Source organism: Heptranchias perlo, chromosome 16 (genome assembly GCF_035084215.1).
Source record: "Heptranchias perlo isolate sHepPer1 chromosome 16, sHepPer1.hap1, whole genome shotgun sequence".
NCBI lineage: Eukaryota > Metazoa > Chordata > Chondrichthyes > Hexanchiformes > Hexanchidae > Heptranchias > Heptranchias perlo.
The window spans coordinates 60,847,134-60,872,751 of NC_090340.1; positions in this window are offsets into that span (position 1 = coordinate 60,847,134).

Here is a 25,618-nt window from a genome sequence, read left to right on the forward strand (position 1 = left end):
CATCCCCATTCTCAATGATGGCAGAGTCCAGCACGTGAGTGCAAAAGACAAGGCTGAAGCATTTGCAACCATCTTCAGCCAGAAGTGCCAAGTAGATGACCCATGTCGGCCTCCTCCCGAAGATCCCCACCATCACAAAAGCCAGTCTTCAGCCAATTCAATTTACTCCACGTGATATCAAGAAATGGCTGAGTACACTGGATACAACAAAGGCTATGGGCCCCAACAACACCCCGGCTGTAGTGCTGAAGACTTGTGCTCCAGAATTAGCCGCGCCTCTAGCCAAGCTGTTCCAGTACAGCTACAACACTGGCATCTACCCAACAATGTGGAAAATTGTCCAGGTATGTCCTGTCCACAAAAAGCAGGACAAATTCAATCCGGCCAATTACCGCCCCATCAGTCTACTCTCAATCATCAGCAAAGTGATGGAAGGTGTCGTCGACAGTGCTATCAAGCGGCACTTACTCACCAATAACCTGCTCACCGATGCTCAGTTTGAGTTCCGCCAGGACCACTCGGCTCCAGACCTCATTACAGCCTTGGTCCAAACATGGACAAAAGAGCTGAATTCCAGAGGTGAGGTGAGAGTGACTGCCCTTGACATCAAGGCAGCATTTGACCGAGTGTGGCACCAAGAAGCCCGAGTAAAATTGAAGTCAATGGGAATCAGGGGAAAACTCTCCAGTGGCTTGAGTCATACCTAGCACAAAGGAAGATGGTAGTGGTTGTTGGAGGCCAATTATCTTAGGCCCAAGACATTGCTGCAGGGGTTCCTCAGGGCTGTGTCCTAGGCCCAATCATCTTCAGCTGCTTCATCAATGACCTTCCCTCCATCATAAGGTCAGAAATGGGGATGTTCGCTGATGATTGCACAGTGTTCAGTTCCATTCGCAACCCCTCAGACAATGAAGCAGTCCGAGCCCGCATGCAGCAAGACCTGGACAACATCCAGACCTGGGCTGAGAAGTGGCAAGTAACATTCGCTCCAGACAAGTGCCAGGCAATGACCATCTCCAACAAGAGAGAGTCTAACCACCTCCCCTTGACATTCAACAGCATTACCGTCGCTTTATCCCACAACATCAACATCCTGGGGGTCACCATTGACCAGAAACTTAACTGGATCAGCCACATAAATACTGAGGCTACAAGAGCAGGTCAGTGGCTGAGTATTCTGCAGTGAGTGACTCATCTGACTCCCCAAAGCCTTTCCACCATCTACAAGGCACAAGTCAGGAGTGTGATGGAATACTCTCCACTTGCCTGGATGACTGCAGCTCCAAAAATACTCAAGAAGCTCGACACCATCCAGGACAAAGCAGCCCGCATGATTGGCACCCTATCTACTTCCCTAAACATTCACTCCCTTCACCACCGGCGCACCGTGGCAGCAGTTTGTGCCATTCACAGGATGCACTGCAGCAACTCGCCAAGGCTTCTTCGACAGCACCTCCCAAACCCACGACCTCGACCACCCAGAAGGACAAGGGCAGCAGGTACATGGGAACAACACCACCTGCACATTCCTCTCCAAGTTGCACACAATCCCGACTTGGAAATACATCCACTTTTTAAGAAGGGAGAGAGAGGGAAACCAGGGAATTATAGACCAGTTAGCCTAACATCTGTTGTGGGGAAAATGCTGGAGTTTATAATTAAGGATAGGGTGACTGAACACCTCGAGAATTTTCAGTTAACCAGAGAGAGCCAGCATGGATTTGTGAAAGATGGGTCGTGCCTGACAAACCTGATTGAATTTTTTGAAGAGGTGACTAAAATAGTGGACAGGGGAATGTCAATGGATGTTATTAATATGGACTTCCAGAAGGCATTTGATAAGGTCCCACATAAGAGACTGTTAGCTAAGATAGAAGCCCATGGAATCGAGGGAAAAGTACGGACTTGGTTAGGAAGTTGGCTGAGCGAAAGGCGACAGAGAGTAGGGATAATGGGAAGGTACTCACATTAGCAGGATGTGACTAGTGGAGTCCTGCAGGGATCTGTCTTGGGGCCTCAATTATTCACAATATTTATTAACGACTTAGATGAAGGCATAGAAAGTCCCATATCTAAGTTTGCCAATGACACAAAGATTGGTGGCATTGTAAGCAGTGTAGATGAAAACATAAAATTACAAAGTGATATTGATAGATTAGGTGAATGGGCAAAACTGGCAAATGGAATTCAATGTAGACAAATGTGAGGTCATCCACTTTGGATCAAAAAAGGATAGAACAGGGTACTTTCTAAATGGTAAAAAGTTAAAAACAGTGGATGTCCAAAGGGACTCAGGGGTTCAGGTACATAGATCATTGAAGTGTCATGAACAGGTGCAGAAAATAATCAATAAGGCTAATGGAATGCTGGCCTTTATATCTAGAGGACTGGAGTACAAGGGGGCAGAAGTTATGCTGCAGATATACAAAACCCTGGTTAGACCGCACCTGGAGTACTGTGAGCAGTTCTGGACACCGCACCTTCAGAAGGACATATTGGCCTTGGAGGGAGTGCAGCATAGGTTTACTAGAATGATACACGGACTTCAAGGGTTAAGTTACGAGGCGACATTACACAAATTGGGGTTGAATTCTTTAGAGTTTAGATGGTTAAGGGGTGATCTGATCGAAGTTTATAAGATATTAAGGGGAACGGATATGGTGGACAGAGAGAAATTATTTCCGCTGGTTGGGGATTTTAGGAGTACGGGGCACAGTCTAAAAATTAGAGCCAGACCTTTCAGGAGCGAGATTAGAAAACATTTCTACATACAAAGGGTTGTGGAAGTTTGGAACTCTCTTCCACAAATGGCAATTGATACTAGCTCAACTGCTAAATTTAAATCTGAGATAGATAGCTTTTTGGCAACCAAAGGTATTAAGGGATAGGGGCCAAAGGCAGGTATATGGAGTTAGATCACAGATCAGCCATGATCTTATCAAATGGCGGAGCAGGCACGAGGGGCTGAATGGCCTACTCCTGTTCCTATGTTCCCATGTTCCATTATTATGTTCCTTCATCGTCGCTGGGTCAAAATCCTGGATCTCCCTACCTAACAGCACAATGGGAGAACCTTCACCACATGGACTGCAACGGTTCAAGAAGGCGGCTCACCACCACCTACTGAAGAGTAATTAGGGATGGGCAACAAATGCTGGCCTTGCCAGCGAAGCCCACATCTCATGAACGAACAACAAAAATCTCTGTGCTCCTCCAATTATGGCCACTTGTGCATCACCGATTTTCATTGATCCACCATTGGCGGCCGTGCCTTCAGCTGCCTCGGCCCTAAGCCCTGGAAATCCCTCCCTAAACCATTCCGCCTCTCCACCTCTCTCTTCTCCTTTAAAACGCTCCTTAAAACCTACCTCTTTGACCAAGCTTTTGGTCACCTATCTTAATACCTCCTTATGTGGGTCGGTTTTGTTTGATGTTCGCTGCTGTGAAGCGCCTTGGGACGTTTTACTACATTAAAAGCATTATATAAGAACATAAGAAATAGGAGCAGGAGGAGGCCATCCGGCCTCTCGAACCTGCTTCGCCTTTCAATAAGATCATGGCTGATCTTTGACCTCAACTCCACTTTTCCACCCAATCCCCATATCCCTTGATTCCCTGAGAGTCCAAAAATCTATCGATCTCAGCCTTGAATATACTCAACGACTCAGCATCCACAGCCCTCTGGGGTAGAGAATTCCAAAGATTCACAACCCTCTGAGTGAAGAAATTCCTCCTCATCTTAGTCCTAAATGGCCGACCCCTTATCCTGAGACTATGCCCCCTAGTTCTCTTCTCTCCAGCCAGGGGAAACAGCCTCTGAGCATCTACCTTATCAAGCCCTCTCAGAATCATACATATGTACGGAGTCGTACAACACTAGGTTATAGTCCAACAGCTTTATTTGAAATCACAAGCTTTCGGAGCTTTGCTCCTTCGTCAGGTGGGTGAAGGGTTCCATAAAGGCACAGCATATATAGTCAGAGAACAATGCCCGGTGATTACAGATAATCTTTCCAACTGCCCGTTATCACACCTCGGCAGAGAGATAATCACAGCAATCAAAGGAGTGGATGGTGTTCAGACAGGTTAGTCGGGGAAACATTACATCCAAGAATACTGAATACACAAGGGGTCAGATAACAAATGTAAACAATTTTACAACACCAAGTTATAGTCCAGCAATTTTATTTTAAATTCACAAGCTTTCGGAGGCTTCCTCCTTCGTCAGGTGAACGATGTGGAAAATCACCTGAGGAAGGAGGAAGCCTCCGAAAGCTTGTGAATTTAAAATAAAATTGCTGGACTATAACTTGGTGTTGTAAAATTGTTTACAATTGTCAACCCCAGTCCATCACCGGCATCTCCACATCAGATAACAAAGACAGAGAGAGAGAGAGAGAGAGACTCGAAAGGCAGTGAGAGAGAGAGAATGACCAGTTGTATTAAAAACAGATAACTCTTTTTCGCTGGTGGGGTTACGTGTAGCGTGACATGAACCCAAGATCCCGGTTGAGGCCATCCTCGTGGGTGCGGAACTTGACTATCAATTTCTGCTCGACGATTTTGCGTTGTCGTGTGTCTCGAAGGCCGCCTTGGAGAACGCTTCCCCGAAGATCGGAGGTTGAATGTCCTTGACTGCTGAAGTGTTCCCTGACTGGGAGGGAACCCTCCTGTCTGGCGATTGTTGCGCGGTGTCCGTTCATCCGTTGTCGCAGTGTCTGCATGGTCTCGCCGATGTACCATGCTCTGGGGCATCCTTTCCTGCAACGTATGAGGTAGACAACGTTGGCCGAGTCACAGGAGTATGAACCATGTACCTGGTGGGTGGTGTCCTCTCGTGTGATGGTGGTATATGTGTCGATGATCTGGCATGTCTTGCAGAGGTAACCGTGGCAGGGTTGTGTGGTGTCGTGGACGCTGTTCACCTGAAAGCTGGGTAATTTGCTGTGAACGATGGTCTGTTTGAGGTTAGGTGGCTGTTTGAAGGCGAGTAGTGGAGGTGTGGGGATGGCCATAGCGAGGTGTTTGTCCTCATTGATGACATGTTGAAGGCTGCGGAGAACATGGCGTAGTTTCTCCGCTCCGGGGAAGTACTGGACGACGAAGGGTACTCTGTTGGTTGTGTCCCGTGTTAGTCTCCTGAGGAGGTCTATGCGATTTTTCGCTGTGGCCCGTCGGAACTGTCGATCGACGAGTCGAGTGTCATATCCTGTTCTTACGAGGGCGTCTTTCAGCGTCTGTAGGTGTCCATCGCGTTCCTCCTCGTCTGAGCAGATCCTGTGTATTCGCAGGGCCTGTCCATAGGGGATGGCCTCTTTGACGTGGTTAGGGTGGAAGCTGGAAAAGTGGAGCATCGTGAGGTTGTCCGTGGGCTTGCGGTAGAGTGAGGTGTTGAGATGCCCGTCTTTGATGGAGATTCGTGTGTCCAAGAATGAAACCGATTCTGAGGGGTAATCCATGGTGAGTTTGATGGTGGGATGGAACTTGTTGATGTTATTGTGTAGTCTCTTTAGTGATTCTTCGCCGTGGGTCCATAGGAAGAAAATGTCGTCGATGTATCTGGTGTATAGCGTTGGTTGGAGGTCCTGTGCAGTGAAGAAGTCCTGCTCGAACTTGTGCATGAAAATGTTGGCGTATTGGGATGCGAATTTGGTCCCCATGGCTGTTCCGTGTTTGGGTAAAGAACTGGTTGTTGAAGGTGAAGACATTGTGATCCAGGATGAAGTGGATGAGTTGTAGGATGGCGTCTGGAGATTGGCTGTTGTTGGTGTTGAGTACTGAGGCTGTTGCAGCGATGCCGTCATCGTGGGGGATACTGGTGTAGAGTGCCGAGACGTCCATCGTGGTGAGAAGTGTTCCTGGTTCAACTGGTCCGTGGGTGCTGAGTTTTTGTAAGAAGTCTGTAGTGTCGCGACAGAAGCTGGGGGTTCCCTGTACAATGGGTTTCAGGATGCCCTCGACGTATCCAGAGAGGTTCTCACACAGGGTTCCATTGCCTGATACGATAGGACGTCCGGGTGTGTTGGCTTTGTGTATCTTTGGGAGGCAGTAGAAGTCTCCCATGCGGAGAGTACGTGGGATGAGAGTGCGTAGGATGCTTTGAAGGTCTGGATCGAAGGTCTTGATCAGTTTGTTGAGCTGGTGGGTGTGTTCTTTGGTCGGATCTGCGGGTAACCGTCTGTAGTGTTCCTCGTTGTCCAGTTGTCGGTATGCTTCTTTGCAATAGTCCGTTCTGTTTTGTATGACGATGGCTCCTCCTTTGTCCGCTGGTTTGATGACGATGTTGCGGTTGGTCTTGAGAGCGTTGATGGCGTTGCGTTGTGCTCGGGTGACATTCTGGACTGTCTTGTGAGTGCGGCTGATGAATCTGGTGTTAATGCATCTCCTGACACCCATGAGGACGGCCTCAACCGGGATCTTGGGTTCATGTCACGCTACATGTAACCCCACCAGCGAAAAAAAGTTATCTGTTTTTAATACAACTGGTCATTCTCTCTCTCTCTGCCTTTCGGGTCTCTCTCTCTCTCTCTCTCTCTCTCTGTCTTTGTTATCTGACCCCTTGTGTATTCAGTATTCTTGGATGTAATGTTTCCCCGACTAACCTGTCTGAACACCATCCACTCCTTTGATTGTTATGATTATCTCTCTCTGCCGAGGTGTGATAACGGGCAGTTGGAAAGATTATCTGTAATCACCAGGCATTGTTCTCTGACTATATATGCTGTGCCTTTATGGAACCCTTCACTCACCTGACGAAGGAGCAAAGCTCCGAAAGCTTGTGATTTCAAATAAAGCTGTTGGACTATAACCTGGTGTTGTACGACTCCATACATTTGTCCACCCCAGTCCATCACCGGCATCTCCACATCATGGCCAGAATCGTTGAGATTTCCACCACCCCACCGTTGGCGGCCGTGCCTTCAGCTGCCTCGGCCCTAAACTCTGGAATTCCCTCCCTAAACCTCTCCGTCGCTCTACCTCTCTCTCCTCCTTGAAGACGCTCCTTAAAACCTAACTCTTTGACCAAGCTTGTTGTCACCTGTCCTAATATCTCCTTATGTGGCTCGTTGTCAAATTTTGTTTGATCATCGCTCCTGTGAAGCGCCTTGGGACGTTTTGCTACATTAAAGGCGCTATATAAATGCAAGTTATTGTTGCTGTTGGTTTGCGCCCGAAAACTAGTGCTAACCAGACTCTACCTCAGTCACTCCCTGCGGCAACACATTGCACGTTCCAACAGTGTGAAGAAAATTCTCCTCACCTCTCTCCACTCTCTCAGTGAACATTTAAAATTGATGATTCTTTGTCACTCTCTCCTCAACCGGAGGAAATAGCCTTTCCCTACTCATGTGAGAGGGGTACAGTAGTGTCGCTGTACTAGTAATCCAGAGGCCTGGACTCAAAATCCAGAGACCTTGAGTTCAAATCCCCACCCTGGGCAGTTTGAGAATTCGAATTCAGTTTAAAAAATAAATTTCCAAATGAAAAGCTGCTAACAGTAAAAGTGACCATGAAACTGTGGAATTGTTGTAAAATCCTAACTGGCTCCCGATATCCCTTTAGGGAAGGAAACCTACTGTCCTTACCCAGTCTGGGCCTCTATGTGACTCCAGTCCCTGTACCAACGTGGTTGACTCTTAGCTGCCTTCTGAAGTGTCGCAGCAACCCAAAACCTGATAGCCTCACATGTGCCTCCCAGGGATTTCCATCGGGGGCTCCCAGTTTGAAAACCTCTGATTTGCGTGGCTCGTGAACTCAGCTGAATAAAAGTTTTGCCAAAAAAGGTTACAGCCCCTTTAAAAAATAGAGCTGGGTTGCAAAGTCTTTACTGATTCGAGGTCGGAATCAATCACGCTGACGGCTCCTTAGAGTTTCCCAGAGCTCAAGATTAACAACGCGTCATCCTCGCACATGTGTGGGATGGTGTCACTCTGCTTTCATTCTTTAAAACATCTTTCTTTTTTCTTTTTGGCAAATGTATTTTGAGTACACAGGATCTGCTCAGACGAGGAGGAACGCGATGGACACCTACAGACGCTGAAAGACGCCCTCGTAAGAACGGGATATGACGCTCGACTCGTTGATCGACAGTTCCGACGGGCCACAGCGAAAAATCGCATAGACCTCCTCAGAAGACAAACACAGGACACAACCAATAGAGTACCCTTCGTCGTCCAGTACTTCCCCGGAGCGGAGAAACTACGCCATGTTCTCCACAGCCTTCAACATGTCATCGATGAGGACGAACACCTCGTTAAGGCCATCCCCACACCTCCACTACTCACCTTCAAACAGCCACCCAACCTCAAACAGACCATCATTCGCAGCAAATTACCTAGCTTTCAGGAGAACAGCGTCCACGACGCCACACAACCCTGCCACGGTAACCTCTGCAAGACATGCCAGATCATTGACACAGATACCACCATCACACGAGAGGACACCACCCACCAGGTGCATGGTTCATACTCCTGTGACTCGGCCAACGTTGTCTACCTCATACGTTGCAGGAAAGGATGCCCCAGAGCATGGTACATCGGCGAGACCATGCAGACGCTGCGACAACGGATGAACGGACACCGCGCAACAATCGCCAGACAGGAGGGTTCCCTCCCAGTCGAGGAACACTTCAGCAGTCAAGGACATTCAGCCTCCAATCTTCGGGTAAGCGTTCTCCGAGGCTGCCTTCGAGACACACGACAACGCAAAATCGTCGAGCAGAAATTGATAGCCAAGTTCCGCACCCACGAGGACGGCCTCAACCGGGATCTTGGGTTCATGTCACGCTACACGTAACCCCACCAGCGAAAAAGAGTTATCTGTTTTTAATACAACTGGTCATTCTCTCTCTCTCTGCCTTTCGGGTCTCTCTCTCTCTCTGTCTTTGTTATCTGACCCCTTGTGTATTCAGTATTCTTGGATGTAATGTTTCCCCGACTAACCTGTCTGAACACCATCCACTCCTTTGATTGCTGTGATTATCTCTCTGCCGAGGTGTGATAACGGGCAGTTGGAAAGATTATCTGTAATCATCAGGCATTGTTCTCTGACTATATATGCTGTGCCTTTATGGAACCCTTCACTCACCTGACGAAGGAGGAAAGCTCCGAAAGCTTGTGATTTCAAATAAAGCTGTTGGACTATAACCTGGTGTTGTAAGATTCCTTACATTTGTCCACCCCAGTCCATCACCGGCATCTCCACATCACGTATTTTGAGGTGGGAGGGGACGGGAGGCAAGAGAGACCTGTCTGCAACGTCAAACTGAGGGAAGAGGGCCCTACAATTTCCACGGGATGCTTCTGATCGCCCGCAAGATTAGTCTGGAAAAGGCCCTGGGAAGAAGGGAATTTTTAAAGAAACTTTTTCCCGGTTTCTGCAATTTTCTGCCGATCTCCAGACAGCGAATCTCCTGCAGGAATTTGCAGGCGCAGAGATCCATCTTAAGATTTCCGACTCTGTGCTTCTGGCAGGGGATCTTCACCCACCGGGAGCAGGTCTCGGAGGCTCAGCCGTTCCCGCGCACGTCCAGCTTCCCCGGATCGGCATTCCAGCGGGTAAAGATGCCCCCGCTGGTAATGTGTAGTCGGAAAGTTGACCCTGCTTGGGTCAAGCTAGGCCTTACCTAATCGCCACTGCTGAGATTGGAAATTACTCTCAGCGGCATTAGGAACAGGCGGAGGCCATTCAGCCCCTCGAGCCTGTTCCGCCGTTCAATTAGATCACTGGCTGATCTGTACCTCAACTCTATTTACCCGCCTTTGCTCCCTATCCTTCGATACCCTTCCCCAACAAAAATACATCGATAGTCTTGAAAGCCCCAGTTGACCCTCAGAATCCACAGCCTTTTGGGGAACCTAGATGGAAGTTTAATGAGTTCACATGAGGTCTGTTTCCCTTCTCCACTCATTTTAAAGGACAGAAGAATATCACATGAGCGCACCAAGCATTCCTCCGTCACATTTTGTTTGATAATCGCTCCTGTGAAGCGTCTTGGGACATTTTACTTTGTTAAAGGTGCTATATAAATTCAAGTTGTTGTTGTAGTTATTATTATCAGTGACAGTAATTTGTAGCCTCTTATCTTCCCCTGTCTTCAACATTGGGTGGATATGATTCTACATCTGCCCGATAGTCCAATTGACCTCGAAATAAATCAGATGGACACATTTGCACAGTATAAAATTGACCCCAGAGGAGCTCAGAGTCCCGCAAACTCTGGGGGGTAAATTTTAATGGGTAGCCTGGAGGAGCATGGTGGTGGGGGGGGAGTTCCTGATGGGAAACCCCCGGAAGTACGTCCTTATGATTTTGACGCCAGCAAGTAAGTTTTAGATCGGGAGGTGTGGTCAGTCGTCGGGGGGGGGCGGGGGGGGGGAAGGGGTTCGGTTATGCGGTGGTTGGGGTCAGGGGTCATCGGGTGTGTAGACCGTGGGAGGGCGTCAGACATCGTGGGGTTCGGAGACTGTGGGGTGAGGTCGGACATGGGGAGGGGGGAGGTGTGGGATCACGGCAGGTAGGCATGCTGGGCCTGGCGGAAGTACTCCTGCTCCTGTGGGCCCGTAACCTGTGCAATAAAGACACTGACCTGCGTATCTGGGCCTCCTCGCTTCCGCTTGCGTGACGAGAATCAAAAGGCCCGATAATTCCGGCCACCAGGAGTTAAAAATAAAAAAACCCGTTAAAATGGAAGCCCGCAGCCTCTTTAAAAGATTTTACTGACCGACCCGCCACCTGAGAGCGGGTCGGTCGCCCGCCCCTCGACCCGCCTCTGTTGAAACCGGAAGTGGGCGGGTTGGGGTCGGGTTTTACTATTTTTTTTACAATTTTTACCTTCCCACCAGCCCCCAACCCGCCCATTCGTGGGGTTAAAATTTACCCCTGGGTGTCACTTTCTCCCCCCCCCCCATTTACTTGCAATTCCCCTTTACTGAAAGGAAAGGTGGAATCCGGCTTTCAAACTTTTAGATTTACCTGCTGACCCGAGCCAGCTTTCCTGAGTTGAGGCTCATTTGTGTTAAAGAAGTGCCATTGACTGCGTGATTTGCAAGTGTCTGCTTTTAACTTCAATCCATCAAAGTGTCAATGGTGATGAGCAGAAAGGCTGTGGACTCTTGTCTTTTAGGAATTAGAGGAGAGATTGAGTAGAATGGGCCTAAATTCTCTGGAGTTTAGAAGAATGAGAGGTGATCTTATTGAAACATGTAAGATTCTGAGGGGGGCTTGACAGGGTAGATGCTGAGAGGTTGTTTCCCCTGGCTGGAGAATCTAGAACTCGGGGGCATAGTCTCAGGATAAGGGGTCGGCCATTTAAGACTGAGTTGAGGAGGAATTTCTTCACTCAGAGGGTTGTCAATCTTTGGAATTCTCTACCCCAGAGGGCTGTGGATGCTCAGTCATTGAGTATATTCAAGGCTGAGATCGATAGATTTTTGGAATTTAAGGGGATCAAGGGATATGGGGATCGGGTGGGAAAGTGGAGTTGAGGTCAAAGATCAGCCACGATCTTGTTGAATGGCGGAGCAGGCTCGAGGGGCATTATGACCTACTCCTGCTCCTATTTCTTATGTTCTTACGTAAAATGACACTGGCTGAACTGATTTCACTTGCAGCCTGTAACAACAGAGAGAGAGACGCAGAGTGCCAGCGATCGTTGAATCCATCTGCCTTTATACTTCTCTGTTTCTGAGGAACGAACACCAACGTGGGGCGGTTTTTGACTTTCGGTCGGCCACCCATTCCGGCCCTCGTTTAAATCCGGCAGGTGAGCCGCAGGGCATCAAACAGGCGTCCTGACACAGCAAGGCACATCACGGTGGGAGTCGGGATCGGGGAGGGTGAAGGAGCCCCCGGGCAGCAGCAGCGGCCCAGATTATTTTTGTGCTCTCCCCCCCCCCTCTCTCTCTCTCTCTCCCCTTCCCCGCTCCTGCTCCTATGGAATTAATTCAAGACTTACCTTAGTCAGGCCTCTTCTCTTCCATCGCCCGTGGGGACTGGTCAGAGCACAGGCTCCGAATTGCCGAGCAGAGTCCTATTTACATGGTGGGGCGCCTGATTTCCATTTTAAAAAGGGGGCCGACCGCCCGAATCAGACGGGCACATTGGACACCCGGGGGTAGGCCACTTTCAAAATGGCCGCATGGCAGTTTGTCAACGGGAGCGGGGAGGTGTCCGACTCCATTTTGAGGCCGTTATCGCCGCCGTTAACACCAGGCGAAAGGAGTCACAATCGACTCCAGTGGAATTTGCAGGGTTGCAAATGATCCCGGCGGTTGCTGAGATGAAAACAAATTCGATGCAACTTTTGCGTTTAAGACCTGCGGATGTTTACTTTTTCAGTCTGCTGCATTGGAAAAAGGTCCCAACGTTTGGTCTCGCGATTTGGCCATTCATTGCTAACGGGTATAAAGGCAAGAGAGAACACTCAATAACAGGATCACCAGCCCATCCCATAATATTCATTCAGGAGGTCCGCTCAGAAGCAATATAGTTAAATAAATAGCGTGATAAACGTCAGCTTGGCTCTTGCCTTTGAGTGAGAAGGTTGTGGGTTTACACAAGCTCAGTTCGTGCTATTTATTGAGATATTTGATCTCAGGATGTAGATGATCACAGTTATTGCCCATCCCTAGTTGCCCTGAAGGCATTAAGAATCAACCATGTAGTGTGGGACTGGAGTCACGTGTAGACCCACACTGGATGAGGGCAGTGGGTTCCCTTCCCTGAAGGACAGTAGTGAATCAGTTGGGTTTTTTGGATTACAGTATTTCCACAAAGTTACCAGATTTACTTCATTTGACTTCCTGACTTGCTATGGTGGGATTATGAACTCACCACCTTCGAGGATTACTAGTCCTGTACCATGACCAATACGCTACCGTACCCTACATCCTTCAGATGAGACATTAAACAGACCTCCCGTCCACCTGTTCCGGTCATACTAGGTGGATGCTAAATATCCCATGGAACTGACTCCCCCAAAAGGGCATGAGACGGAGACTTTACCTCTGAGAGAGAGACAGAGAAGGAAAAAAGAAAGATAACTCTTCACATGCAATGAATTATTTTGAATTTCAGTCACTGTTGTTATGAGGCAAAAATGGAGGTCAATTGGGCACAGTTTGAGCTCACACACAGGAAATTAGATTAAGAGCAGTTAATCTATTTTTTTGGTGGTGTTGGAACATTGGCTCAGGACAAAAGGAGAACTTCCCCTGTTCTTTCTCAAATTATGCCATGGGATCTTTTACATCCACCTAAACAGGCAGACAGGGCCCCGATGTCTCATCAGAAAGATGGTATTATTGACAATACAGTGCTCCCTCAGTGCCATCCTGGATTGTGTGCCCAAGTCCTGGACAGGGGCTTGAACCCATGACCTCATGCCCCAGAAAATAAAGTACCACCAACTGAACCAACCTGATGTAAGAGTCAGCCGTTCTGGGAAAGGAAGGGGAGACAATGTCCTGTGCGGTATTTCATCAAGCCACTCGCAAATCTGAACCCAGCGAGTTCACTTTAGTCCAGTAATCTTCTTGCCACATGCTGCAACCCTGATCAAATTAAGGCAAAAACATTCAGATCAACAAAAACATGCCACTATTAATAAACATACTTCATCTGAGGTTTAAAGAATTCCAGATGTGCGTGAATCAGAGTCGCCACAAAGCATTCCACCATCAAAAAGTAGCCGACATCCAAAAACCAAAAGCAACTCCGTCTCTCGCAGCACCATAAATCTACGAAGGCTCCAGGTTCATTTTGTGCCCAGTTTGCTTATCTCAGCCGGGGAAGTGAGGGGATTGGGGATATACAATTAGCTTCAGTGCTTGCAGTGTAGCTGTGCTAGGGAGTAAAACAACCAGCCAGGGTTCCTGCTCCCGGTCATTGTGCAACGATTCCTGCCATAAGTGTGTGTGCACGTTGACTGTGCCACGTGGGAATAGCTCACTCAATGCCTGAACTCACAGAGAACGAAGGGCAATCTGGATGTGGTACTGTAGGGTAATCCATATCAAGAAAGAAAGGGCTTGCATTTATACAGCATCTTTCACGACCTCAGGACGTCCCAAAGCGCTTAACAGCCAATGCAGTACTTTTGAAGTGTAGCCACTGTTGTAATGTAGGAAACATGGCAGCCAATTTGTGCACAGCAAGGTCCCACAAACGACAATGAGATCGTGACCAGACAATCTATTTTAGTGATGTTGTTTGAGGGATAAATATTGGCCCAGGACACGGGGAGAACTCCCCTGCTCTTCTTCGAATACTTGCTGTGTGATCTTTTACGTCCACCTGAGAGGGCAGACCGGGGCCTCGATTTAACGTCTCATCTGAAAGACGGCACCTCTGACAGCGCAGTGCTCCTTCAGTACTGCACCGGGAGTATCAGCCAGGATTATGTGATCAAATCTCTGGAGTGGGACTCGAACCTGGACCCCAGTAACTGACAAGGTCTTCAGGATAGTCTCAATATCAACTCACTAATGAATGGAAGCAATCCATCACTATTCACCTCATCAAAATCTTTCATAACCTCTTGAACTCCAGTGAGAAAAGCCTTTCCTCAAGTCTTTTCATAACTGACTTGAAAGCTCCAATTGACCCCCGGCATCCACAGCCTTTTGGGGGAGAGAGTTCCAGATTTCCACTACCCTTTGTGTGAAAAAGTACTTCCTGATTTCACTGCTAAATGGCCTGACTCTAATTTTAAGATTATGCCCCCCTTGTTCTAAATTCCTCTACTAACGGAAATAATTTCTCTGCATCTACCAAATCAAATCCATTCTATGATTCTATAAAGACAAATTAGCATTCCTTCATAGTTTATAAAGAATGTAGAAACAGGAAATTAAATATCAGATTTAAGATATTGAATTAAGATTCAATGACGAAAATGGACAATTTTCCCTCAGGCTACAGAAACCTGTGGAATTTTTGACAATTTAAAAATGCCCCTAAACCCGAAACCCTCTAGTCAGGAGAGAGGGAAAGAGAGAGGGAGAGAGAGAGAGAGACAGAAGCTAAGTTTACACTTGCTGTATTAATAAGGTCTCTAGATATTTTTCCACTGATGCTGAGTTCCTAATCCGTCCACTAAAGCTGACAAGCATTCCTCAGTTATTTAAGTCACAAAGTAAAATTCAAATTGAAGCCATCTGCCTCTTCTTTCCATTGCGACTGATCTAATGACAATTCCAGTTAATCATTTGCTTAAAAGATTTTATTACTTTAACGCTCTGTGGTTAGCAAAGAGATCCTTGATAATACATGAACCTGGCTTTAATCACTCCTTATGGCTCTCTGTTTGTTCAGTGAATTCAAAGAAGATATTAATTCATTGGCATTCTCGCATGATCTGAAATGCCATCAGATGGCACAAGGGTGAGCTGAAGCTTGTTGGAGCTTCACAGTTCCTAATTTAACGGAACGGAACTCATTCTGCATGCCTGGCTCACGTGAGGGGAAATTTTAAGGAATCTCGGCCGGTGGCGTTGAAAATTGGAAATTTGGCCGCACGGTGCCCGCGATTTTCCGTCCATTACGGGCAGCGTACCCCTTTATTTCCTGGGGTCCGTGCTCTGTGGCCAAGGTTCTCCGCTGGTAGCTTGAAATTGGGAAATTACCTCGAAGCCACAAAGCCCGGCTCTTCCAACATGTAGGATCACAGGAACAGGAGGAGGCCATTCAGCCCCTCGAGCCTGTTCCGCCATTCAATTAGATCGTGGCTAATCTGTACCTCAACTCCATTTACCCGCCTTTGCTCCATATCCCTTGATAGCCTCACTTAGCAAAAATCTGTCGATCTCAGTCTTGAAAGCTCCAATTGTCCCCCAGCAATCGCAGCCTTTTGGGGGGAGGGAGTTCCAGATTTCATAGAATCGTACAGCACAGAAGGAGGCCATTCGGCCCATCGTGCCTGTGCCGGCTCTTTGGCAAAGCTATCCAGTCCCACTCCCCCTGGTGTCCCACTCCCCCCTTCTCTGTCCCGATAACCCTGCAATTTTCTTCTTTTCAAGTATTTATCCAATTCCCTTTTGAAAGTTACTGCTGAATCTGCTTCCACCGCCCTTTCAGGCAGTGAATCCAGATCATAACAACTCGCTGCCTAAAAACATTTCTCCTCATTTCCCTCCTGGACTTTTTGCCAATTGTCTTAAATTTCTGTCCTCTGGTTACCGACCCTCCTGCCAGTGGAAACAGTTTCTCCCCATCTATTCAATCACAGCCCTTCATAATTTTGATCACCTCTATTAAATCTCCCCTTAACCTTCTCTGCTCTAAGGAGATCAACCCCAGCTTCTCCAGTCTCTCCACATAACAGAACTCCCCCTTCTTATTTATCCCTCAACCAACATCATTAAAAAAATAGATTATTTATCTCATTGCTGTTTGTGGGATCTTGCTGTGCGCAAATTGGCTGTCTTGTTTCCTACATTACAACAGTGACTACAGTTCAAAAATACTTCATTGGTTGTAAAGTGCTTTGGGACATCCTGAGATCATGAAAGGCGCTATATAAATGCTATATAATTTTCTCCGATGTTTTGCCTCTCCCAGGAGATTACATGCCTGCGGAGGTGGGGTGGGCGGGGGAGGGAGGGAGGGAGTGTCTAGTCACGATGCTGTAGCCATCATGGCGTGTGGGGCAAGCTGGATGGACCGGCTGGTCATTTGCTGCCCATCAATTTCGTATGTTGGTACATCCTGTCAGAGGTTGGCTGCTTGGCGGTAAGAGCTATCCCCTGCCCACATAGCTCATAGAACCTCTGAGGTATCCGCGCTCATTGGCTAAACCACGCCACAACCAGATCCATGCCTCCAGTGAAGGCCTTCATTGAACAGACCGACAAAGGCAAGGACTGATGCACCTGCACAGGCCCTGATGGCGTGCTGCAGTCCAGCCCCACAAACAGTGTCTTGCATCGTTGTGCTTTGGATGTACGCTGCATTACTTTACATTGCAATGGGGACAGGACCTGGAGTCACTTTGGAGGAGGATCTTGTCCACGAGGAGGAAGATAACTCAGAGGGTACCGAAGATGGCGAGGAAGGAGGAGTGCTCCAAAACTCGCCTCAAGTCGGAGCTCATTGAAGACCGAGCCATTCAATACTTAGCCAGGCTAGATGCTGAGAGGCTGTTTCCCCTGGCTGGAGAGTCTAGAACTGGGGGACATAGTCTCAGGATAAGAGGTCAGGCATATAGAACTGAGATGAGGAGGAATTTCGTCACTCAGTGGGTCATGAATATTTGGAATTCTCTACCCCAGAGGGCTGTAGATGCTCAGTCATTGAGTATTTTCAAGGCTGAGATGGATCGATTTTTGGATGCTAGAGGAATCAAGGGATATGGGGATCGGGCGGGAAAGTGGAGTTGAGGTTAAAGATCAGCCATGATCTGATTGAATGGCGGAGCAGGCTCGAGGGGCCGTATGGCCTACTCCTGCTCCTATTTCTTATGGTCTTATACACCTGAACAATCTTGGCTCCCCTGCACTAACAGTCAAGTCTAGAATTTCTCTCCGTCCTTCCACTCTCCAATAAACTGCATTCGCTCAACGTCACACCAGGGCCATCGGGGGCACTGAGACTCCTCGTGAGATGGGGTGGGGCGGGGGGACGGGGGATCTTGTGGATGATAAATATAAACAGCTGCCCTCGCTTAGGTCAAGTGATGGGTCATTTTATGAAATCTCACTCCTGACGAGGAGCCTCACCCACCGGGAGCACCTAACGGGAATTCAGGCACACAAGGGCCCTACGGTTTTCTGCCCAAGTGGACTGGAGGGTTCCACCCCTGAATTCCTGATGTGTGCTCCCTCTGGGTAAGGCTCCACGCGGTCACGTGCTTTCATAAAAATCCCCCCAAGACTTCAATTACCATTTAACACAGAGAGTCAATGAATTACAACTAGGGACAACTTCAGAACCTGCATCTCAATTCATCTCCCACTTGCGTTGCAACAGAAGAGCCTCTGAAGCATTTCTAACAGTGTAAGAGTAATTTCCCCTTGGCTAAGCGATTAAAAGCTGTAATGGAAAGACCCCCTGATGAGTTTCTCCACCTAATTTACACCACACAAAAATTGATTTTTCTCTCACCTCCGGCTGAAGATTTCCTATTGAAAATATTGTTTTTTCTGCCCTTCACACTATAGAATTACATAGAATCTACAGCACAGAAACAGGTCATTCGGCCCATCTAGTCTATGCTGATGTTTATACTCCACACGAGCCTCCTCCCACTTTGATTACCTCTTCCCCAGCCTCCCCTTACCAGCAGCTACTGCCCTCCTGTTAGCCTTGATGGTGAGCGTTGCCAAGCTATTCGACTGTGGGGTGCATCACAGCTAAGCCTGATCCTCGTTTTCTCCCAACAAACATACACATGCGCTTCCAGCAGGATCTGAGAGGTGGCCGGAAACCCAAGCCCATTTCCCCCTCCCCAACCCAGGGTCACTGAGGTTGACTGCGATGGCCCCCCCCCCCCCCCCGGCCGAGATCATCCACTCAGTTCGGACTGGAAATCGAATCCGGCTCCTCAGTGGCCAAATGGCTCAGCCAATCAGTGGATCAACTCCACTGGATCTTCTGCTCATCCACCGGAATATAGGAACAGGAGGAGGCCATTCAGCCCCTCGAGCCTGTCCCGCCATTCAATGAGATCATGGCTGATCTGTGACCTAACTCCATATACCCACCTTAGCCCCATATCCCTTAATACCCTTGGTTAACAAAAATCTATCAATCTCAGATTTAAAATTGAATTACAATTGAACTAGCATCGTTTGCGGGAGAGAGTTCCAAACTTCTACCACCCTTTGCGTGTAGAAGTGTTTCCTGACTTCACTCCTGAAAGTCCTGGCTCTAATTCTATTCGCGGAAGTTCTGCAGCCAGAAAAATGGGGTAAATGGTGATTAGAACCCTTGTGGAAATTTACCCCCATCCCCCACCCCCCCAGCACTCCCCCACCCCCCGCTAAGTGGCTGAGAGGGAGAGGGCATGGCTTTGATAAGGATTTTCTTTTAGTTAAAATTGTGTGTAAACATGTTCCTGATGTCTGGGTGGTTCTATACTTTTCATTCCAGTGCAGGAGCGCGAAACAAAGTAGAGGGCTCCGATGTTGATCAGGTCATTTCTCAGTGCCAACGTCACCTGTACAGACAGGGAAGGTTCGAGTCCTGCTTTGTGCTGGTCCCACTGGTCTCAATGTTTGGTGAGAGTGGGGAGGTGAAGGGTGGGCGTGGGGTTTGGCTACAGACCCTTAAGGCCCTCAGCACTTTTGCCTGGAGAGGTGAAGCATAAGCCTTGTCTCTTATCGCTGCTCGATATCGTCCTCTTGAGAGTACGCACCTGTGGATGTTGAGTGGCTGTTACTGTGACGCACTTCATGGTGGAATATCCTGCAGAAGCAGTGGTGACCAATGGCCAAGCGGGGTGGGGGGGGGGAGGAATCTGAGGGTGGCTGACACCCATGGAACGTGCAGCCCATTTTGCAAAAAAAAAGGAATGTTAAAGGGTAAAAGGAATGAGTAGGGAGCGGGATTCCATTATTGGAGGAAAGCATTGGTGCAAAGTTGCTGCGCTGAATGGCCTTACAGAGTTTATGATCTAAAGGGGATTTTTTTTTAAGGTAAGGAAACAAGCAAACCAGCCAGCCCAGGGAGGCAATGCAACATAGGAACAGGAGGAGGCCATTCAGCCCCTTGGGCCTGCTCCTCCATTCAATTAAATCGAGGCTGATCTGTACCACAACTCCATTTACCCGCCTGAAAAAGTGATTTCTGATTTCCCTCCTAAATTTTAAGATTGCGCCCCCTTTTCTCCCAACAAACATACACGTGCGCTTCCAGCAGGATCTGAGAGGTGGCCGGAAACCCAGGCCCATTTCCCCCTCCCCAACCCAGGGTCACCGAGGTTGACTGCGATGCCTCCCCCCTGGCCGAGATCAGCCACTCAGGTCGGACTGGAAATCAAATCCGGCTCCTCTGTGGCCCAAATGGCTCAGCCAATCAGTGGATCAACTCCACTGGATCTTCTGCTCATCCACCGGAATATAGGAACAGGAGTAGGCCATTCAGCCCCTCGTGCCTGCTCCGCCATTTGATAAGACCATGGCTGATCTGTGATCTAACTCCATATACCTGCCTTTGGCCCATATCCCTTAATACCTTTGGTTGCCAAAAAGCTATCTATCTCACATTTAAATTTAGCAATTGAGCTAGTATCAATTGCCGTTTGCGGAAGAGAGTTCCAAACTTCTACCACCCTTTGTGTGTAGAAATGTTTTCTAATCTCGCTCCTGAAAGGTCTGGCTCTAATTTTAAAGACCTCGATCAGCTCACCCCTTGATCTTCTGAACTTTACGCAACCCGTCGTCATAATTTAAACCAGAGAGAAAGGAGTTTCTCTGAGCCTGTCATCAGTCTATGAGTTAAAAAAATAAATCTAATAATTTGAAGGATACATGCAGCAGAGGACAGACCGGGCACAAAGAATAGCTGAAATTATTATTTGATTCAATTAAAAAGGGAGAGCAGGGCAAAAAAAATACAATTACGCATAGTTCATCCTTCTTAACCCTGTTCCTGACTTTCCGTTCCCTCTTGTGGGCAAATGAAATTAAAATCAGGCACAATTAATGAGAATTATTGAAACAATGGGCAACAGGTACCTTTGTCAGAATGAAGCCCTCTCTAAAAATGAATACTTCCTTTCACACCAGACATCTCAACTCCCTTCCTCTTCCTCCCTCTGCTTCTCCCACATCTCCCCAGACCGTCTGATAAAATAATTTGAAACTCACGGCCCTGACTCCAATATTAGCTGAGCCTTTGAAAACCTACCCTGATTAAAATGTCTCTCATTAACACCGTTTCCTGGTAATACAAGAAGCCTGGCCTTTCAGAACAGTCGCAATAACAGCCCTCTCATGTCCCTAACCCTGAGCCCCTCACTCCCATTGAAAACTGGAAATAAGGGGCGCAGTTATATAGCGACTAGGGGTTGCCAACGCTCCAGGATTGTCCTGGAGTCTCCGGGACATTAAAGAGTGATCTCCAGCACACTACTGTGAGCAAAAACCCGGGAGAAAAATCATAGGGATGATAAAAAATTGTGTTTTTTTTTAAATAAGTTTCTTTGAACACTCTTGCTTGTGAATTATAAAAACACTGGAGAAACATAGGAAAGAAAGGACTGCCAGTGGTGGGAGAGTGTGGGGGCGGGGCGGTTGGAGGCAGGCGGTCATGTGGTGAGACTTCCAAGGATACGTCCAAGAAGAGTTGGCGACTCTACTGGCAACTTGCGATGAATTTGTTGTGTTACCTTTTTAATCCAGTTGAAACTTCCATTTTGATAAACCCTCAGATTGCAGATAGCTCCCATCGCTGGTGTTACTGCTGCTCATACCAGGGGACTGAAAACTCAGGTACAGGGCGAATAAACGCATTTTAAAATCATTTTATATTCATTCTGGGCGTCGCTGGCGAGGCCGGCATTTATTGCCCATCCCCTAGTTGCCCCTTGAGAAGGTGATGGTGAGCCGCCTTCTTCATGAACCGCTGCAGTCCGTGTGGTGAAGGTTCTCCCACAGTGCTGTTAGGTGGGGGAATTCCAGGATTTTGACATCCACCACCTAGAAGGACACGGGCAGCAGGTGCATGAGAACACCGTCGCCTCCAAATTCCCCTCCGAGTCACACACACTACCCGACTTGGACATATATCGGCCGATCCTTCATTGTTGCTGGGTCAAAATCCACAAAAAGCCACAGTCTCATGACTGGAAGGTGTGGCTTCAGCCGTGGCTCAGTGGCCATCACTCTCATCAGAACGTCGTGGGTTCAAGCCCCACTCCAGAGGCGTGAGCACATAATCTAGGCTGACACTCCCAGTGCAGTTCTGAGGGAGTGCTGCACTTTCGGTCGAGACGTTAAACTGAGGCCCCGTCTGCCCTCTCGTGTGGATGTAAAAGATCCCATGGCACTGTTTCAAAGAAGAGCAGGGGGAGTTCTCCCCGGTGTCCTGGCCAATATTTATCTCTCAACCAACATCACTAAGAAACAGATTATCCGGTCATTATCTCATTGTTGTTTTTTGGGACCCTGCTGTGCGTAAATTGGCTGCTGCGTTTACAACATAACATCAGTGACTACACATCAAAAGTACTTAATTAGCTGCAAAATGCTTTGGGACGCCCTGAGATTGTGAAAGGCTCTATAGAAATCCTTTCTTTTCTTTTAGGTTCGATAAGGTTCCAGCTTGTAACGCACTCCCAGGCAGTGCTCCCGAGTGTCCATCCTTCTCTGTGCAACCCACTCCCAGCTATCCGTTTCTAAGAGCATGCAAGTTTTTAAAGTTCACTAAGAGAACGCTGCGAGGTTGTGATTTCATAACGGCTCATTTCTCACTTTCCGATCGAATCTAGATTGATACGGGAGAAATATTTTGGCAGCTTTCTCCTGAGGGGGAAATGTGCTTACACTTAGAAACACCAGCACTTAGAAGCACACAGACGGCACCAAGTGCTCAAAAGGTTAAAGTTCTCCACATGAAAAATCCATTTAATTTGAGCTTCCGTCTCGAGCTAGAGTTTAGTGTGTCCAGTGCAGATTCAATTTCAGATGGTAATAAGGTTCGGGTTCCTGCGAAACAAACATTCTGTAACACAGAAGAGCTTTCTCAATCTCAGGGGAGAGTCAGGCGATGGGTCTCTTCATCAAGCTTTGGATCACTTACGAGGGTGTAATTTGATTTTCTCTGGTTTTAAAAAAGCTTTACGTTTCCCCGACATTTCCTGGCGGAGGTAATGCGAGGGAGATTAGAGGGAGGAGGGTCACAGTGCTGTCCAACATTAAGGCGACTTGACGAGAGAATTAAATTTGATATTAGCGAGACTGCAATCTATCCTACAGGCCCAGGAGAGATGGTATGACTTGTGATGTGGTCTTGTACACCCCTTCATTCGAATGTTTTACATTGTGAATGATTGAAGTGGACAAGAAGGTGCATTGTGGAGAGGGGAGGTGAGTCCAATCTAATGCAGGGTTTTGTGGAAATTAGATTTACAATTCAAAAAGGATCACAGGGTGTCAGCACACTGTGTATTAACTCCAAACACCACACCTCCTGCTGCTGAACACAGGCTACGGTCTTCAGAAGCAAAATACTGCGGATGCGGGAAATCTGAAATACAAACAGAAAATGCTGGAAACGCTCAGCAGGTCAGGCAGCATCTGTGGAGAGAGAGAGAAACAGAGTTAACATTTCAGGTCGATGACCTTTCGTCAGAACTGGAGGGTAGTAACGGGACAAGTAAAGGAACAAACGATGGGTCTCTCTTATTTTTTTACCACCCCCTTTGTCTCGCACCATCATCCCTTTTGTAATTTAATCACTCCCGCCCTCCACCCTATCACAGACCCTCCCTTTTGTTCTTACCCCCTGCCCCCCAACCTTTTCCCTGGCCCTGTACTTGCTTAAAAACTGTTAAATCTCTAACTTCTTCCAGTTCTGACGAAAGGTCATTGACCTGAAATGTTAACTCTGTTTCTCTCTCTCTCTACAGATGCTGCCTGACCTGCTGAGCTTTTCCAGAATTTTCTGTTTTTATTTATGATCTTCAGACGCTCCTTCTCATGTTAAAATCAATGCACCATCCCAGAGGTTATTGTGACGAGATCCCTCTTTTAAAAGTTTGTGGGAAGTTCAATGGAGTCGGCCTCAGAGATGGGAAGTAAAGTCCCTTATCCACCATCCCCTGTGCTCGCTGACCTACATTGGCTCCCAGTCTGGCAACGCCTCGATTTTAAAATTCTCATCCTGGTATTCAAATCCCTCCATGGCCTCGCCCCTCCCTATCTCTGTAATCTCCTCCAGCCCTACAGCCCTCCGAGATCTCTGCGCTCCTCCAATCCTGGGCTCTTGCACATCTCCGATTCTCATCACTCCACCATTGGCGGCCGTGTCTTCAGCTGCCTAGGTCCTAAGCTCTGGAATTCCCTCCCGAAACCTCTCTGCATCTCCACCTCTCTCTACTCCTTTAAAACGCTCCTCAAAACCTACCTCTTTGACCAAGTTTTTAAACACCCCTCCTAATATCTCCTGCTTTGGTTCGGTGTCGATTTCTGTCTTATTACACACCTGTGACGTGCCTAGGGACATTATACTACGTTAAAGAGGCTATATAAATCTTGTAATAAACCTGCCCTTCACAACCTTGACCCCCCCATGCCCTTTCCTCCAGCATCCCTGGCACATTTGAAAGCATAACTCTCAGCTTTCCTTTGTCAATCTCATTGAGTACCTTCCACACTTCCACATGGACCCTTCTGCTATATCTCTTTACAAGGCTGGGGAGCCTCAGCTCGTCAAGTTATTCCTCACAATCTCACAACAGATTGTAATTAACGATAGGAAGCTTGATTGAAGAACTTGATCGGGAGGGCCTGTATCTTCAATCAATCTGGCTGGCCACCAGCGTCAGCCTCTCGCGCTCCGAGTGATTAATTCCACTTGAGTACAGTGGACATTTTCATTCTGTCTGCATTGCACTGCTTGCAGACAAATGAAGCTGTTAGCTGACACACATTTCAGGCCTTTTCCTTCTCCAACAGAAATAACCGCACATTTAAAGTTTCCAGTCCCTTCCGAATTGCTGGCCAATCCATGGGGCAACCAACTTGTTTTTTTTTTGTTTTCACTGTAACTCTGAAACAAACACTGATATTATTTGGAGGGTTTTGGTTATGTTACTGGACCAGTAATTATCAGAGCACATCAGTTCAATTCCCACCATGACAGTTTGAGAATTGAATTCAGTTTTTAAAATCTGGAAAAAGAAAGCTGGGTATCAGTAAGAGTGACCGTGAAGCTGTCGGATTGTCATAAAAACCCAACTGGTTCACCAATGTCCCTTTAGGGAAGGAAACCTGCCGTCCTTACCCGGTCTGGGCCTATACGTGACTCCAGTCCACTCTTAACTGCCCTCTGAAGTGGTCTAGCAAGGCACTCAGTTGTCTCAAACCACTATCGGTGGTTCAAGAAGAAGGCCCACCACCACCTTCTCAAGTGGCAACGAGGGATGGGCAATAAATGCCAGCTTTGCCAATGACGCCCACATTCTGAGAATGCATTAAAAGCATTAGACATAGATTTATTGGTGAAATATCAGTACTGAACCACTAAAATAAAGTTAAATAAAAATGTTTTAAAAAGATATATTTGTGATGGACTTTCATCCCATTTTCCTTCCTATTATCTCTTTCTCTTTCATTTCTCTCTGTCCAACCAAAACTTTATTTTTTCCCCACCTATTTTGCTCTGTAGCCCTTGCTCTCACCTTCATTCTCCTGCCTTCCTGCTCCCAAAGCCCATCTTAGATATGGGAGCAAGTTTTTTTTTCAAAGGCTTCAATTGGCAGCATAGGAACAGGAGTAGGCCATTCAGCCCCTCAAGCTTGTACCACCATTCAATTAGATCATGGCTGATCTGTATCTTGACTCCATCTACCCGCCTTGGTTTTTTAAATTTTTATTTAACTTTATTTTAGTGGTTCAGTATTGATATTTCACCAATAAATCTATGTCTAATGCTTTTAATGCATTCTCAGAATGTG